The sequence below is a fragment of the Diplotaxodon limnothrissa genome, linkage group LG17 (assembly GCF_057381915.1).
Source record: "Diplotaxodon limnothrissa isolate DT_005_m linkage group LG17, D_limnothrissa_male_GT1.1, whole genome shotgun sequence".
Classification (NCBI taxonomy): Eukaryota; Metazoa; Chordata; class Actinopteri; order Cichliformes; family Cichlidae; genus Diplotaxodon; species Diplotaxodon limnothrissa.
The window spans coordinates 28762532-28777622 of record NC_140612.1 but is presented as its reverse complement, the minus strand read 5'-3'; positions in this window follow the sequence as shown (position 1 = coordinate 28777622).

The window sequence follows — 15091 nt, the reverse complement described above, 5'->3', positions numbered from 1 at the left end:
CACTTTAAACTTGTACATTCAACACAAATGTCCATGTAACATAACAGCATGTTTGCTAACAGCATTTCTTACATATTTTGTGAAGCTTGTTAAAAGGTCTTTATTGCTTTGCAAATATGACCTAAACCTTCATCAAACTAGATGAAAAAAGCCTAATGAGCGCTAAAAGAAAATTTCTTACACGTGACTTGCTTGTGAAACAATAGCTACAACCAAATGTTTGCAACTAACTGTTGATTAGTCTGCACGTGAATTAAATGAATTTCTCCCCATAGCTCTGTACAGAATAGCTTCAGCTCCCAGATGTTTGGTGTTGCCTTAACCAGCTCGCTTTAGGTACCACCCTAAGCATTTCTGTTGACTCGAGATAGGGATTTTGGCGTGCCTGTTCCAAAAAATGACCTTCTTTCTTATCTGAGTGGGGGACTTTTTAGAACACCGGGTTGGAGATTCAGTCCAGATGCCTCTACATTCTTTGTTCCTTCTATGACAACATGCAGAGCTCATCCATTCACACAGCATTACTCTGATAGCTATCTGGCTTGTCCATTTTATCTTTAGCAAACTGCGGTGTTTGTTTTAGGGGGCAGTTACTTTCTCTTTGAAGCCCTCTCATGCACACTATTGTTGTTCAGTGCTGTCCTGATGGTGGACTCTTCCCATTCTGATCCATCACACCATATTATCATATTGACTGAGAACACTTTACTCTAGATTTGCATTATTGATTTCACACTATAACACAAAGTTAGTTGAGATTCTGGAGATCAGCATAAACCACTGTGAATTTCATCTGCTTTGGTGCAAGTGAATGTTGCAGGTACACTGGAGAGGCAACAACAAGACAACCCTCCAAAACAGAGTGGTTTTGCAGGTGATTTCCACACACCATTGCTCTCTGCTTATCCCTCCTGAGTTTTGTTTTTTTTTTAGTTTTGCTTTTTACCCGTATCTCTGTCAGCACTAATAGCATGAAGTGGTAAGTGGAGCCTCTACATATTGTCACAAGAATGTTTTCCTTGCAAGGAGTTGAGCCATCACACAAGGAGAACTGGACTGGGCTGCAGAATGGCTTAAACTCTATCTGCTGCTTTGTTTGAAGAGGAACTAAGCAAGAACCTCCAGAAAGCTACTCATACATTTTTCTGACCAAACTGTCAGAAACAGACATATATAAGCATGCCATAAGGTCCTGATGTCCTTTAGTGGCACCTGTGCTCACAGCCCAGCACTGTGCAGCTCTGATAGTGCTCTTTCTGTTCTTGATCACACAAAGAACCAGATGGCCCTTTCCAGCCCTTCTTGTGAAACAGCCCATCTCCCAGTATCTCTTTCACGCTCTTGAGAGTGTGCTGAGAGACAAATCAAACCTTCTTGTAACAGAACGCATAGATGTGCCATCCTGAAGGACCTGTGTTGCCTAAAGGGGTGTCTAGTACTACTACCAGCAGTGACAATGACACTAACAAAAATAAGTTATTGAGAAATATCAACCATGAAGGATGGGCACAGTCTTTGGCCACTTTCTGCAAAACCATTCCCTTTGTGATGAGTGTACTTTTGCAGAATTAGAGAAAAGGGTTGACAAAATTTAAAGCACCACTGTATAGATGTTGTTTCTGATCCACAAAATATTTGAGACTGATATTATCACCAGACAATATTCAGAATCACATTTTATGCCCTTAAATCGACAGTCCTTCTTTGTTCTGTGTTAATCCAAGGCGAGAGTTGCTAGATATGTTTGCAAAGGTGACTCAGGGGGGATCCTTTTCCTTCTCTGTGTTGTGTGTCAAATTAAATGTGGGTCATTGCAGATATGGGTCAGTGGTTCCTTTATGCACTGTAGCTATTCTAAGCGCTTGCTTTAGCCTTGTTTATCCTCCCTGCAGCATGCTGCTCACTCCTGCCTTGATGGTGCATCAAAGAGTTGTGAGTGTGTGGGTGGGTACAAGGGGCAGAAGGACCAGGTTAAAAATAGCACATGACAACCTATGACAAGCCATTTTTATTGTATTAGCGCCTGCCCATAAACTCAGTGTTGTTGTCTGCATGGCCTCCAAACTACTAAGAATGCAGCACATTGAAAGCATGATTTAACCTCAAGCACATTTGCAAAGTGTGTGTGTGGACATGTAAATTGTTCCAGGTACACAAAGATTATTTACATGAAGCAACCTTGCAAAGCTGCAGCTGGTAAGAGTGAGCTGAACGTACATCACCAAGAGTGGTAACTAACAGCAAGACATAAATTTTCTCTTGCAGCTGAGAAATTGCAGCTGTATTTGAATCAAAATACTGTCTAGTTTGATACCTGAAGGTGTTTTTTTTTTTTTCATATTCTATCCCAGTCACCTACCTCTCTGGGCCTAAACCAGCCTGGATCCGTGTGGCATTGTATCGCTGAGCTGCAGTTTCATGACCGTGTGAGCTTTGCCGGACGTAACGTTTTAATTCCCGGGATGAAACATTGTTACATGAGCGCTGAGTGTCCCCTACAAATCTTCGATAGTCCGCTTGCTGGCTCTCATTCTCTCCTTCTCGAAAGTGCTCATGCCCAAACCCCTCCATTGTTTGTCCAAGACCAGACTTGGAATAACAGATCCTTGCATTGAAATTCAACTTAATAATATCAGAGAAGATATCCAAGAGCTGAAAGCAACATGCAGGCCAAAACAGAGAAGATTGCTTTCTTTAAACCCCTCGATTTATATAAATGTCTTCACCCAAGTTCCGTAAAAGTTAGTGACTTCCAAATGCAAATTCTTCATTTGTTTCTTGATAATCTAATCTGAATTCCATTTTGTCTGCTCTGTTTACCCTGATGCTGCTCTCCAGTCAGGTTATGAAGCTACACATAGGTATTCCCACAGAGATAACAGAAAAACCCTTCTCAGTCTACACCATCTGTCTGTGAACAGGATGCACCTGCTTACAAAAAAGGCTCCAGCCACCTCTAGGCGTGTCAATAGAGGGCGTCACCTTGGAGATTCTCCCAGTGAGAGGGTGTTGCTGTGGAAATGCCAGGAACTGCACTTTGTTTTGGTGAGGCTGTTGTGCTCATGTCTTCGAAATCTTAGTGGAGGTTTTCAGTCATGAGAGAGGAGGGCAGTGGAAAAATGATGGAAGAGCACGGTAACAGCCCCATATTGTACTTATGTCTGGGATAAAGCAGTCATTGCCCTGAGCGTTGAATACAGGTTGAGTGAGTGAGTGGCACTGTCCTGCTGAGTGCTTCATGGAGCTCTCTTTATGTCTTGCCCGCTCTCTATGCACGGGTTAATCCTGCTTTCTATCAGCACGTCATGTTCACAAAGAGGATTTCAGAATTAGTCGGACCAGCTAGAGTGAACGTGCTCTGCAAAGAGAGCAACATATTCAAATCAAATTCAAATTTTATTTGCCACATACACAGTCATACACAGTACGATATGCAGTGAAATGCTTACACAACTGCTCGTGGCCTAAAGAAAAAAAAGGCTATGAATAAGATAGGAAATAAATATGAAAATTAAAAAGGGTAAATTTAACTGGGAAAGAATAAGATAAAATATATAAATTAAAGCTGAAAATAAAATAACTGTACAACAAAATACACAATACACAAATACACAGTATAGAAATATATAAGAATGTATGAAGAAATATAAATAAATATATATACAATAACAGCAGCTGTACAAGTATTAAATGGAAATGAAGAAATATAATGTCAAGTGTTGTGCAATCCACATTTCTGCAAAAACCACAAACACAAAGCAACATTTATGGAAATATTTGGCAAAGGCAGCTTAAACTTGCATTTCTTCGTGCTGGAAGGGTATGATTTTACAGCTTCTCCAGCTTTATGACGACCTCACAGAAGGTAGTAGTTTGCATTCCAGAGATATCAGTCTGTATAAAAACAACTCGGGTGTAATCATTCTCCTTACTACTCAAAGGCCGAGGTCAGACCAGCAATTTGAAACAACTTGTATTTCTACTTTAACACTGCAGAGCATTGATTGCAAAAGTTTAAGTGTTACATAATTGCTCTGAATTTCACTTTCAAGTCATAATCCTACATGGGTGCAAGTCCATTATGTTTGTCTTGTCATGTCAAATTGGTTGTTTATTGCAAAGCAAAGGGCAAATCTCAAATACATTTAGCATCATAACAGTCAGTCCAATCTAAATGTTGTTGTGCATTCAGTGAGACTTTTATAAAGCTTTTTTATTATTGACTTCAAGGAAAAAATACCAATAACATTAAAATAGCCACTTCTTTCCTAGGCATAACCTTATCCTGACATGACCACTTTAAACTGTGTGGTTTTTATCTTAGGTGGTCTTCGAATGCTAAACTCAAACCCCCTAAAATAGGTGTATAAATGTGTCACAGATGGCGATAAAAAGCATTTTCACAGGATTCTATTTAGCCCATGTTGCTTCAGTTGATTGGGGTTTGTTGGCATTCATATACACACAGCTTTCTTGAGGTCCTGCCACAGCATTTCAGTCAGGTTGAGATCTGGACATTGCTTGCAACATGATGATTCTTCTATTTTTTAGTTATTCTGTTGTAGGCTGTCTACGGTGCTTAGATCATTGTTCTGCTGCATGCTACCCCCAAAATGACATGTACCAGTTCAACAAATGGCCTTTTATAATATAAGTTAAATATAAACTGGTTTCTAATCTGAATGAATTTGTGCATTGATCCCGCTTCCCTCTCTGAGAGCTCATTGCTTCTGTAGTGCCTGAAAGTTATCTAATCTGGTATTAAACGGTTAGTGTCACATGCAGGAGAACTAGAAGGATCAGACTCTTAATTTCACATGTGCATGCCCTTAATTTGTCCCTCATAATTTGATTACATTTATTGTAATGGACATCATGTGAACAGTATGGGTAGTCATTGACTAGCTGTGATAAATCAGAGTCATAAGATTTAACACGTGAGTAACAAAAGAGCACTCCTTGTAAGGCTAAGTTTGTATGTTTGAGTCTCTGCGGATGACATATTCCTTCAGATGATCTGAATTCATTTCAGTTAGAAGAAACTAAAATTAATGTTCTGAAAAGATAAATATAATGTCCATCAAAATGTTATTTTAACTTATCTTATTTTATCCAGGTGTTAGGAATCAAGCAATAAGACATAAAAGCGGACTTTTATTTTGTCCAGTAGGAAAAAGAACAAAGCAGTTACAATAACTGACTAAAAGAAGAAAATAAAAATACTAAAATGTACAAAACAGAAGTGATAATAAAGACAAATGGAAAGGTAAATGGGGGAAGATACTGTGCTTTCACCAGACACCAGGGGTTGGCAAATACATTTAAATACAAAAACTCTGAAAAAAATGTATCAAGTCATCTTTAAAAAGAAGAAAAAAGCTGAAATGTAAAATCAATAATCAAAAATATGAGTACATGTAAGTAAAAGCAAACCTAAGGGAGGGTTAATATGCAAACTTCAGCAAACTCAAACAAATGCAGAACCTCGACTTGACTAAATGAAATGTGGTGCCAATGTTAATAACTGCATACCTTCACCTTTTCCTGTACTGACATGCTGATATCTCTATTATGTTACAATATAATAAATGATATTAAAAAATAGACATACTAAAGTGTGGTAGCCCTATTACAGTATCATAACAGTAAAAGCACAAATTTAAACAATAAAATGAATAATAGCTGAATTATATTTAGCTGCTTCAGTAAGATGCCTTGGTACTATAAATACGCACTAACTGCAATAACATACTGTTTTACATCTGGATAGAATGGATATATTGTTAATGTTATTAGTAACAACCCTGTTTTTCCCTCTATGGGAAGTTTACTGTAAAGATCCTTATTATTATGTAATACAACACTGTTGATACAGTGTTGTATTACATTTCTCACTGATATTCAGTGCCTAAGTCTTCAGGCCGTTCAATATTGCTTTGTTAACTGTAAAGTGCTGCCATCTAGTGAATCCAATGTGCAATTATTTCAGATGCCATCATTTCCTTAGCAAGGTTTGTCTTCCTGTGTTTCATGTGTTTTCTTACAGGTCTGTTTCTGTTGATTCAATGATATTCTTGCAGTGGGGAAATCAAAATCTTCTTCCAGTCCATAAATCCTAAAGATGATGGTTATAAAGTGAGTCAGCTGTAAGATGTTGTTAACCAACATAGTTACTTCCTCAATTTTTATGATGACCCAAATAAAATTGGATGAATTCTGCGTAAAACAACGAATAGCTTCTGATTCACAGTCTCGTCTGGTTCTTTTCCTCCCATTGTTTCATTGCTTTTACCAGATAGCCTTTCAGCATTTAGAGTAAACTCACCAGTGAGTCACAGAGCCACAATTTATTTAGCATTGTGCAAAAAAAGAAAAGAGAGAAAAAAACTACTTATGTAGTTAAGCTATGAAGGAAACAACCAATCAGTTATGGACTTTGTTGCCCTTTGTTTTAACTTTTTAATGATTGATTAAGGTTATGTGAAGTGAGGTATAAACTTTTTATGGCTTCTCAAATGAAGCATGACAGAAAAAGTTTGAGAAGCATTAGCAAGAAAACCGTACTGACCTCTAAAGAAATAAAACTGTATTAAACTGAGAGACAAAAGTCTAGGCTTTAAAAAGGAAGCCAGAATTATTTATTAACTGCATGTATGAGCAGCCTGAACCTTTCTACTTTTGCCAAGAAGTAAGAGAGAATACTAAACATGTGAAAAATATATGGAGTACATGTAGTGCCACACACTAAAAATCTGAGAGTCTAAACCGGTCATTATCTATTGTCATTCTTTTTAAACTAACAATCGGTTTCTATTAATATAGTTCCAAGTCAGTGCTCTCTTTACCAACTGTTACAACATAGAAGATCCCTTTTTACCTCAGTTCTTTGCATGCCCAAGCATCTACAAGCTGCTTAGACAACTCCAAACCTTTTTTTCAACTTTAGGAAATCATACGACTGGATTCAATGAACAGATATCATAATGAGATCAGCTCACAGGGAAAACTATTTTCAATGTTATTTGTGAAAGTACATATTTGTTTTAGTTACTGTGATATGTTGCTGGTTAACATACTCGAATGAATAGAAAAAGAGTACAACTGAAAGCTTAGACCATACAAAGTTCTGAGCTAAGATAGTGAAAAGTATGAAGTGACCTCGATATATGTTGCTCTACATATTTTTCTGGTATCTCATCTCAGTTTTAACATGAGCAAAGTGAAAAACCTCCTGATAAACTGGTCTAAACTCGTCCATCAAAGTGGTTGTGTAATAACCATTTTTAAAGTGGTTATTACTCAAGTCCTTTATAATTTCTCAGCTTGTGACTCAGTGAGCATGTAGTAAATAGATTGAGCAATGATTTCCCTTACATTTCCACATTGATCTAAGACATAAAGCCTCACCGTCTATAGGAGCCCTAAATGAAGAAATGAAAACATATGTTTGCTGTTTACGAAGAAGTTTAGTATCCTAATAAATGAATAAATAAATAAATACATAACTAATTAAACACATAACAATAAGAAAGTTGAGTGTTGAGTATACCGTAGGCTACATCAAGAAAATGTTATAATTAATACACTAAGAAAATGTCAGTATGAAAGGCCTAGATTTATTTTCTTTATAAAAGAGCACAAAATGGACATTTTAGGTTTTGTCACATTCCTGAATTTTTTGAGACACAGCTTTCACTTTTGTAAAACAGAGCCAGTCAAAATGGATGTCTGAATGTGCTGGACAAGAGTACAAGGAACTTGTGTGCAGTCCATACACAATCACTTTAAGGGTCAGCTAATTGCCAAATGTCAGCATGCTAACACACCATTCTTTAACCATCCTACAAGATGTTGGAAAGTACACATTAGGCTTTCCAAACATCAGCATTAGCCAGATAACTTTAGCATTTAAGTTACAGTAGTTAGCACTACTGTTAACAGCCACACAAGTTCTGTCCTTACACCGACATGATGACTTGGCTTTGGGAGGTTAACAAACTCATTTTTATTGTAACCCTAATTGTAGTATCTTGTTATACTTGGAAAGAGACTAGAAAATGTCACAAGTATAAATGGCTATGTTTATTAAGCAAATATACGCTCACTGGCCACTTTATTAGGTCCACCTTGCTAATACTGGGTTGAACCGCCTTTTGCCTTAATTCTTCATATTCAACAGTATATTCAGCTGGAAAGATTTTGTCCATATTAATATGATAGTGTCACAGTTGTTGGCTGTACTTCCATATGATTACAGTGTACTCATAGTCATGTTAAGAAAATTGACATATTAGAAGTTGGGTACACTGTAGTCATAAAGGAAGTCCTTGTCAAAACAATGCCGCTGGACACTTTTTGGGCACTTATTTTGCGTTATATAAATACCCATTTATTCAGTGCTCCTTCTTGATATAAAATTTGCATGTATAAAGTCACCAATCAAATCTTTTTTTCTTTTATTTTTTTAAGATACAAGCTTATTTAAAAATGCTTTAATTTTTTCCCCTTTGAAAGAAGTTGTTAGTTATGGTTTTACTGCTGTTAACAATGCTGTTATCCAGGCTAAGAAAGTTCCAGATGTACTAATAATTCAATAAATATTGAAAACATTTTGGCAGTCAAACTGAGACCTGAGCATTACAGCAACAAAAGCCAAGCATGTCCTGACAAGGTGAAAGCTCTCTGAGAAACACAAACCGGCAAATTAAAAAAAAGGTTTTGTTCTATAATGGAGACAGCTGCTTAAGGAGTTGAAGAGTAAAGCTCACTAAATAGTTTTGACATTTATCTTCGTACTTGCTTGTATAAGGAACCCATTTTTATCCAGCAAGCTAAAAAAAAGAAAAGAAAAGAAAGAAAAAAGAAAAACCAGACAGTGAATTCAAAGTACTTTCATCGAATAGAGGTGTTTTTCCCCCATGACATGTAAAGAAAATCTTGTGGTTACTGAATCAGAGTTAAAATTCATTAGCTTCTGCACAATGAGAAAAAGACTGCTCTCTCAGTGATGTTTGCTAGGATGTTTAATTTCTCGATAAGAACGTTTTCTCCATTTGAAGGAACAAAAGGTATTTAGAGTTTGGTGCACAAAGAACACCAAGTCCTGAAGAGTAGGACAGGTTGGATAACACACGTTAATGTGTTACCTAAAGAGGTAAGTATTATTTCTCAGTTGCAGTGAATAGATAGAAAATAAACTGTAGGAAACTAAACAGAAGAAAGAAGAAGAGAAATAACAATTTAACATAAACCAGTGACACGCTCCAGGGCCTGATCCACTCGGGCCTCCTTGGATGAGGGTGTCTAGTGATAATGGCCGGAACACCCGATGAATCCAAGGTCCACTACTGACGATGTGTCCCAAATTTAAAATGATAATATAGATCAGATCTCTAATCCCTAAACCTAACAAAGGAAGGAAAATGGCAGATTAGCCTGGGTAAAAGACCGAAAGTTGCGACACACAACGATGTGTGCTGCTGGCAAAGTTTCTGGGCTGCCTTTCCTCATAACAGCCGTCCCTCAAGAGTCTCTCCATCTAAAGCAATGCAGAATCAGGGACTGTAACATCTAGTCCTTTCTACTGAAAAAGGTGGTAGTACTGATGCCTCCTAGTAAGAAGATCCTTGGTTAGAATCCAGTCTGTTGGGGCAGCACCCTGGCTCTCTCCCTATGACTGAGATAGGCCCTAGCAACCAAGTTACCCTGGATAGACAGACAAAAATGAGGAGGTGATCTAGCAAGTAGCGGTGTGCGATTCAGCATATTTTGGTATCGATCCGATACCAAAATAAAAGCTGTGAACTGGTAAATACGGTCCAGTATTGCTGATACTGATACCGATACTTTTCAATAAATAAGGGGGATGCGTAATTGAATCGCTAAATCTCAATTAATTTTCATGACCTTAAGTGTTTTTTGTGATGTTTCCTTTTTTATTATTAAATAGTTAAAACCCAGGACATAATTAGGACAAAGTTTGTAATTAAAGAGAAAGTGCTTTATTATCTTTTTTTTCCAGAAAAATCGTAAATAAAAAGTGCACGCAAACCAGTAAACACATTAAAACAAACAAGAAATGTTGAGAAACTATAATACAAAAATTACAATTAAATTTCTCAAGAACAAAAACAACAACTGGTGAAAATATAAATAATATGTAAACAACTTAACAACCCCCAAAGCGTCTAAGTCACATCACGTGACGGCGCAACATCTAAACACGAGAGGGGGAGCAAAGTGTGCCCGCTCTGCGCTGACACAGGAGCGGCTACTCCGGCGACCTGGCTGTTTCGTCTTTGGCGAAACCAAAGCATTGGAAACAAGAGCGGAACTTAAAGTAAAGAATCGATCTCACCGGGCTAGTATCGATCTGATACCGTTACCGACTTGGTACAGATACAATCGATGTTTGGATCGATCCGCCCAGCAAGACAATAACTTAAAGCACACAGGGTAAATCAACAATAGTGCTGTGGCACTGTGTGCTCGTTGATCAAGGCATTCTAGAGATACTGAATCGGGAGGAATGGTTTCATGTCATAAAAAAATGTACACATGGTAAAATCTGAGCAATTTATAAAGTATCAAAATATTGTAACTGAACATGTGTAATAATGACATTTTTTTTTAAAAATGTACAGTGCTCTATTGTTACTCTAAAAGTAAGTATTTAAAGGTTCGGTCAAACAAAGATCAAATTAACCTCTTTTTGTTTTTATTGTAAAATAATGCTTGTTTTGGCATGTGATAAGCCAGGGTTGGATCTAACTCAAAAGCCAAGCACACCACACATTTACTGGCGAATGACTTGGTTGACAAGTCATTACCCACCTTGGTCAGTCCTCCTTTCTGCCTTTAATAATGATGCTGAATTACAAAATTACCTCGCTTTACGGACATGTGTTATCCACTATGACCTAAAACTAACTGAGCCAATAGAGTCACATGAAGGCCTTTACTAATTTGACACAGAAACTGAGCTAGTGGCTGATTCCTCCATTCATTATTTCATTACTGCAATAACTTGACATAGCGTCCTGCCGTGCCACAGCAAGAAGGAGTTCACAGCAAATTTGCTTCCATTGCATTCAACCTTTTGCCATTTCACACACTTCGTCAACTGATGTGTGAACATGTTTCAGCTGTTGGTGCTGGTGCAGGGCATACGAAGCATTTGTAAGATTTTAGAGCAGCAAAACTGAAAGCTAAAATCTGATATTGCCACTTCTTAGCCATGAAGACAGGCAGGATCTGGCATGTTGGGTTTCAAGCAGCAAATTCTTGGCATAGCAACCAGCCTCAATTTTGTAGACCTGCCACATAACCTTAGTTCATTTTGATGAATTGTGGTTGGAGTGGCTGGTTTGGTGGAACAGCACTGATGGATGCAGGTGTTCTTAAGGCGGCTGACCAGACTGACACCCAGGATTTGGCACAGGCACCTTATCTGTGAGATTCGAGCTTGTCCATGCCCTCATTTAGAAGGAGCCAGTACTTAGAGCCATACAGAAGTGTAGTAATAATGAGAGGTTTTCCAGTTGTGTGGCTTCTAAACACATGATGTGAACTTGTAAGCAATTTTGAATGATCATAGTGGAACTGTAGGGTCAAGTGAATTTGGTCCCTGTCACACAGGCCTAGACACTGGTCCACAACGATTGGTTTTTGGGGGAAAATGTATATTTCCTAACATTGGCAAGTTGGCACGCACTTTACCAACCTTTACTACTGCTTGTCAGGTAGTCCACTAAAAGAGAAAGTAAAAAAAGAGAGTTGCTACAAAGAGAGCAGCAACCAAAGCAATCACGAGGTTTTTGGTGCTGCACACTCTTTGCAACCGACCAGCAACAGCCAGCAACCTCCAAGAACCACTGCCAACAAATCTGGGAATGCATGTTTTTCCCCAGCAGCTGGTGGCTTCCCCAGCAAGCTAAAACCTTTTTAAGGTTTCTCACTTGACATTATGCACACATTGCTCAACTGATGTTCAAATATTAGATATGATACAACCAAAAACATTTTATTGATTGCATGGCTGCCTGTAGTTTTTCATGTTTGAAACTTACTATCTTTATCAAACTAAGTGTGATGCAGAGCAGAAACTACACCTTGGAGAACAGCTAGACAGATGTTGTAGACAAGTTTAATTTGGTCAACAATATGCTAAAGACCAACGCAATTACATTTGGATGCCAGTTTCTCTAGCGACAGGGTGTCACTGACAGTAGGGCTGCGTGACTCTTTATCAATCACTCTCCCAGCAACTACTGGAAATTAGTTGGGGAATCTTCATTTTCCCTCACAACTGGTTTGCCTGGTCTCTAAGCCCGAGTGTCACGATTCCAAAATGGCACATTTTTGCAAAACCTGAATGTAGTCAAGAATAATTAACAATTGCTGGTCATTAAAAAAAAGAATTTAGCTTTAAGGAAATTAACCACAGTCCACACACTTAACTGTCATTTTTTTTTTCACTAGAAATCGTTTACAAATTTCCCATATCCTTATCAGATAATGTGTCAGTCGTGAACTGACTATCGACACAACAATTAGGCCGAAAGTGATTTGAGTGCTGTTAAAACAGGAAATTAATCAACAGCCTGGAAAACCCAGAACTCTCCTCTTCGTGACGTCGTCTATCATACCACAGCAGAGAGTGAGAGGGGGAGTCAGACCGTGCGGGCACAGCAGCGGGTTGGACGAAGAGTTCCTCACCTTGCACGAAGAAACACTGTGTGAATTAACAGACGGACAAAATAACCAAACAACTTAACTGGTTTCTTTGATGATCTGTGCCGTGCCGTGTCGTGCCCGCTGGAGAAACAGAGCCTGCACAGCTTCGAGAAACGAGAGAGAACAACGGTTTACAGATCGGTGGATATTCCGGTATGTTATCGTGCCATTAGAAACCATGTCCCAGTCTTTAAGAGCCTTTCGGTTAAAGTACCGACAAGCAGCATTTAATGTCTGTGTTTTATCGCATTGAAAGCCATGCGTCTTTCGCTTTCTGACTGTTGCCTTGAGTCGTCCCTTACTCTTTTATTTTTCACTTCTTTTAAGTAAATTTGAGCACAGTGAATAAGTGAAACTATTACATCCGCATTGAAAGTAACAGCTGCATCGTCGAAAATGTGTAGAGACGTAAGGACTTTAGATTATTCCTCAGGGTAAAGTTGATTCTTCCAGACGTTTGCAAACGCAGCACGAATTATCTTCCTGTTGATGTATGCCGGTGATTCAAGCTTCCTTCCTAGATCATTTCTTTCTAAAACAGAAGGCTTTTACTCGTTTACTGTGTCTTGTGGTGAATTTTGTACTGCGGTCATCGAGATATAAACAGTGATCAAAATGCACATGAACTGTTTCAAAATTCAGCTACCTGCTTGGCTTCAAAAATCTGTAGGCTGGTGACAAGCTATCTGTCAAACATGCATAGATCAATGCATGTTTTTGTTTAGGTTTTTTTGCCTCAGCTTTTCTTACAAATCTTTTACCTGATTTTTTTCCCCCTTTTTTTTAAAATCTGCTGTAGAATAGGATTACCAACTGTCCTTTTTTGCACTTATAGACTTATAAAAGCCTATATGACATTTTTTTTTAATTTCACCATTCATTAACCGCACAGAGAAGGCTTCGTTTAAATATGTTAAAGTTTTCTTTAAGCAAACAGTATTAAAGTTCTTCATGACTGGTCCAAGTGTCCTCTTTTTTTTTTTTGGAAATCTAAATATGGCCCCCCTGCTGTAGAATTAATGTTTGTCTGTCATCAAAATCTGAATATTTACTTCTCCTTTTGCAGGCAGCTCTTCCTCACAGAAACCATGGTGGCAGCCATCCTGAAAATGTATTTCTTTGGAACAGCACTTTCCGTCCTTGCAGTCCTTTATGAAATTGCGGACTCCGTTGGTGGTCTCATGCACGTGCAGGACCATCACTACTTACAGGAGCTGAACCAACAGACAGAGAGGGACATTTCTTCAAACAACTGGAGAGGGCGGCCCGTGACTAAAAACATTGGCTCATGAGAAGATCGTCATGTTGTAGTTTTTGGACATGTTCTGCAACTGTCTGGAAGGACATGGGATGTTCACTTATGTGGATTTATGGTCCAAATGGTTCTTTCTGTTTGGGCACTTTTTTGTAGCCCATTGTCTGCTGTCATGTCTTGTAGCAGCTATTGTGTAAAACCACTACTGAACACAGAACACATTCCTTGTGTTAAAAGTACACATTTTGTATATAATTTTCTAAGCAAAGTGAATGAAAACATTGGGGGATTTTTGATGAATGTCTTTGATGTGTGTAAGTTTATTGCAGCATGTAGAAGTCAGAGTACAAGGTGTGCGTTTCAGTTTGGTAGTGATCCAGCAACTGAACTTGGAGTCAAAAAGAGAAAAGCAGGCTGCCATAAAACTAACAGGTCTTAACAAAACATGACTTCTCTAGAAAATGAAAAAAAGAAAAAAACTTTCAGACTTCCAGCAAAAATTGCGCAACAAGCTCTCCACTGTGTAAAGATCTGTCTGCCTTTTTGTTGTGAGTAAGGTTTTGTGAATCAAATATGTGTTGCGCGACAAAGCTGGGAAATGATCTGTAAAAGCTGAAAAGCACGACTCTGTGCAGGATTTCAACGTGAATAAAGGTAAAATGTTGTAAATAACATTTGTTCTTCTTATCAAGCGCAGATACCATCTCAGGCTTTTCAGGAGACAAAATCAGAAAATAGAAAGTGAACAGTGAATCACTGTTGGGAGCTAAATCAGAAAACCTCTGGTCACAGAAAAAAAAAATCTAAAAAGGAAATCATATTAATCAAAGAAACAGCATTTTGGGGGAATTTTAACGTGAATTATATAAGAGTTTTGTGGTTTACCACTTTATGATCTCTAGTTCTTTCAAGTGGACAAAATAACCATTGAAGCTTGAATGGTTTCACTGCACAAAAGACTTGGCTCTCAGTCTTTGATTATCCCAAGGGCTTTTAAAGTGTTTTTGGGAAGCAAACCCAAGCACAAATAAAACCAAGTCAGAGACAAGTCATTACAAAGAAGTTTTTTGTGTTTCTACACACCCTTAAGTTCACTTCTGT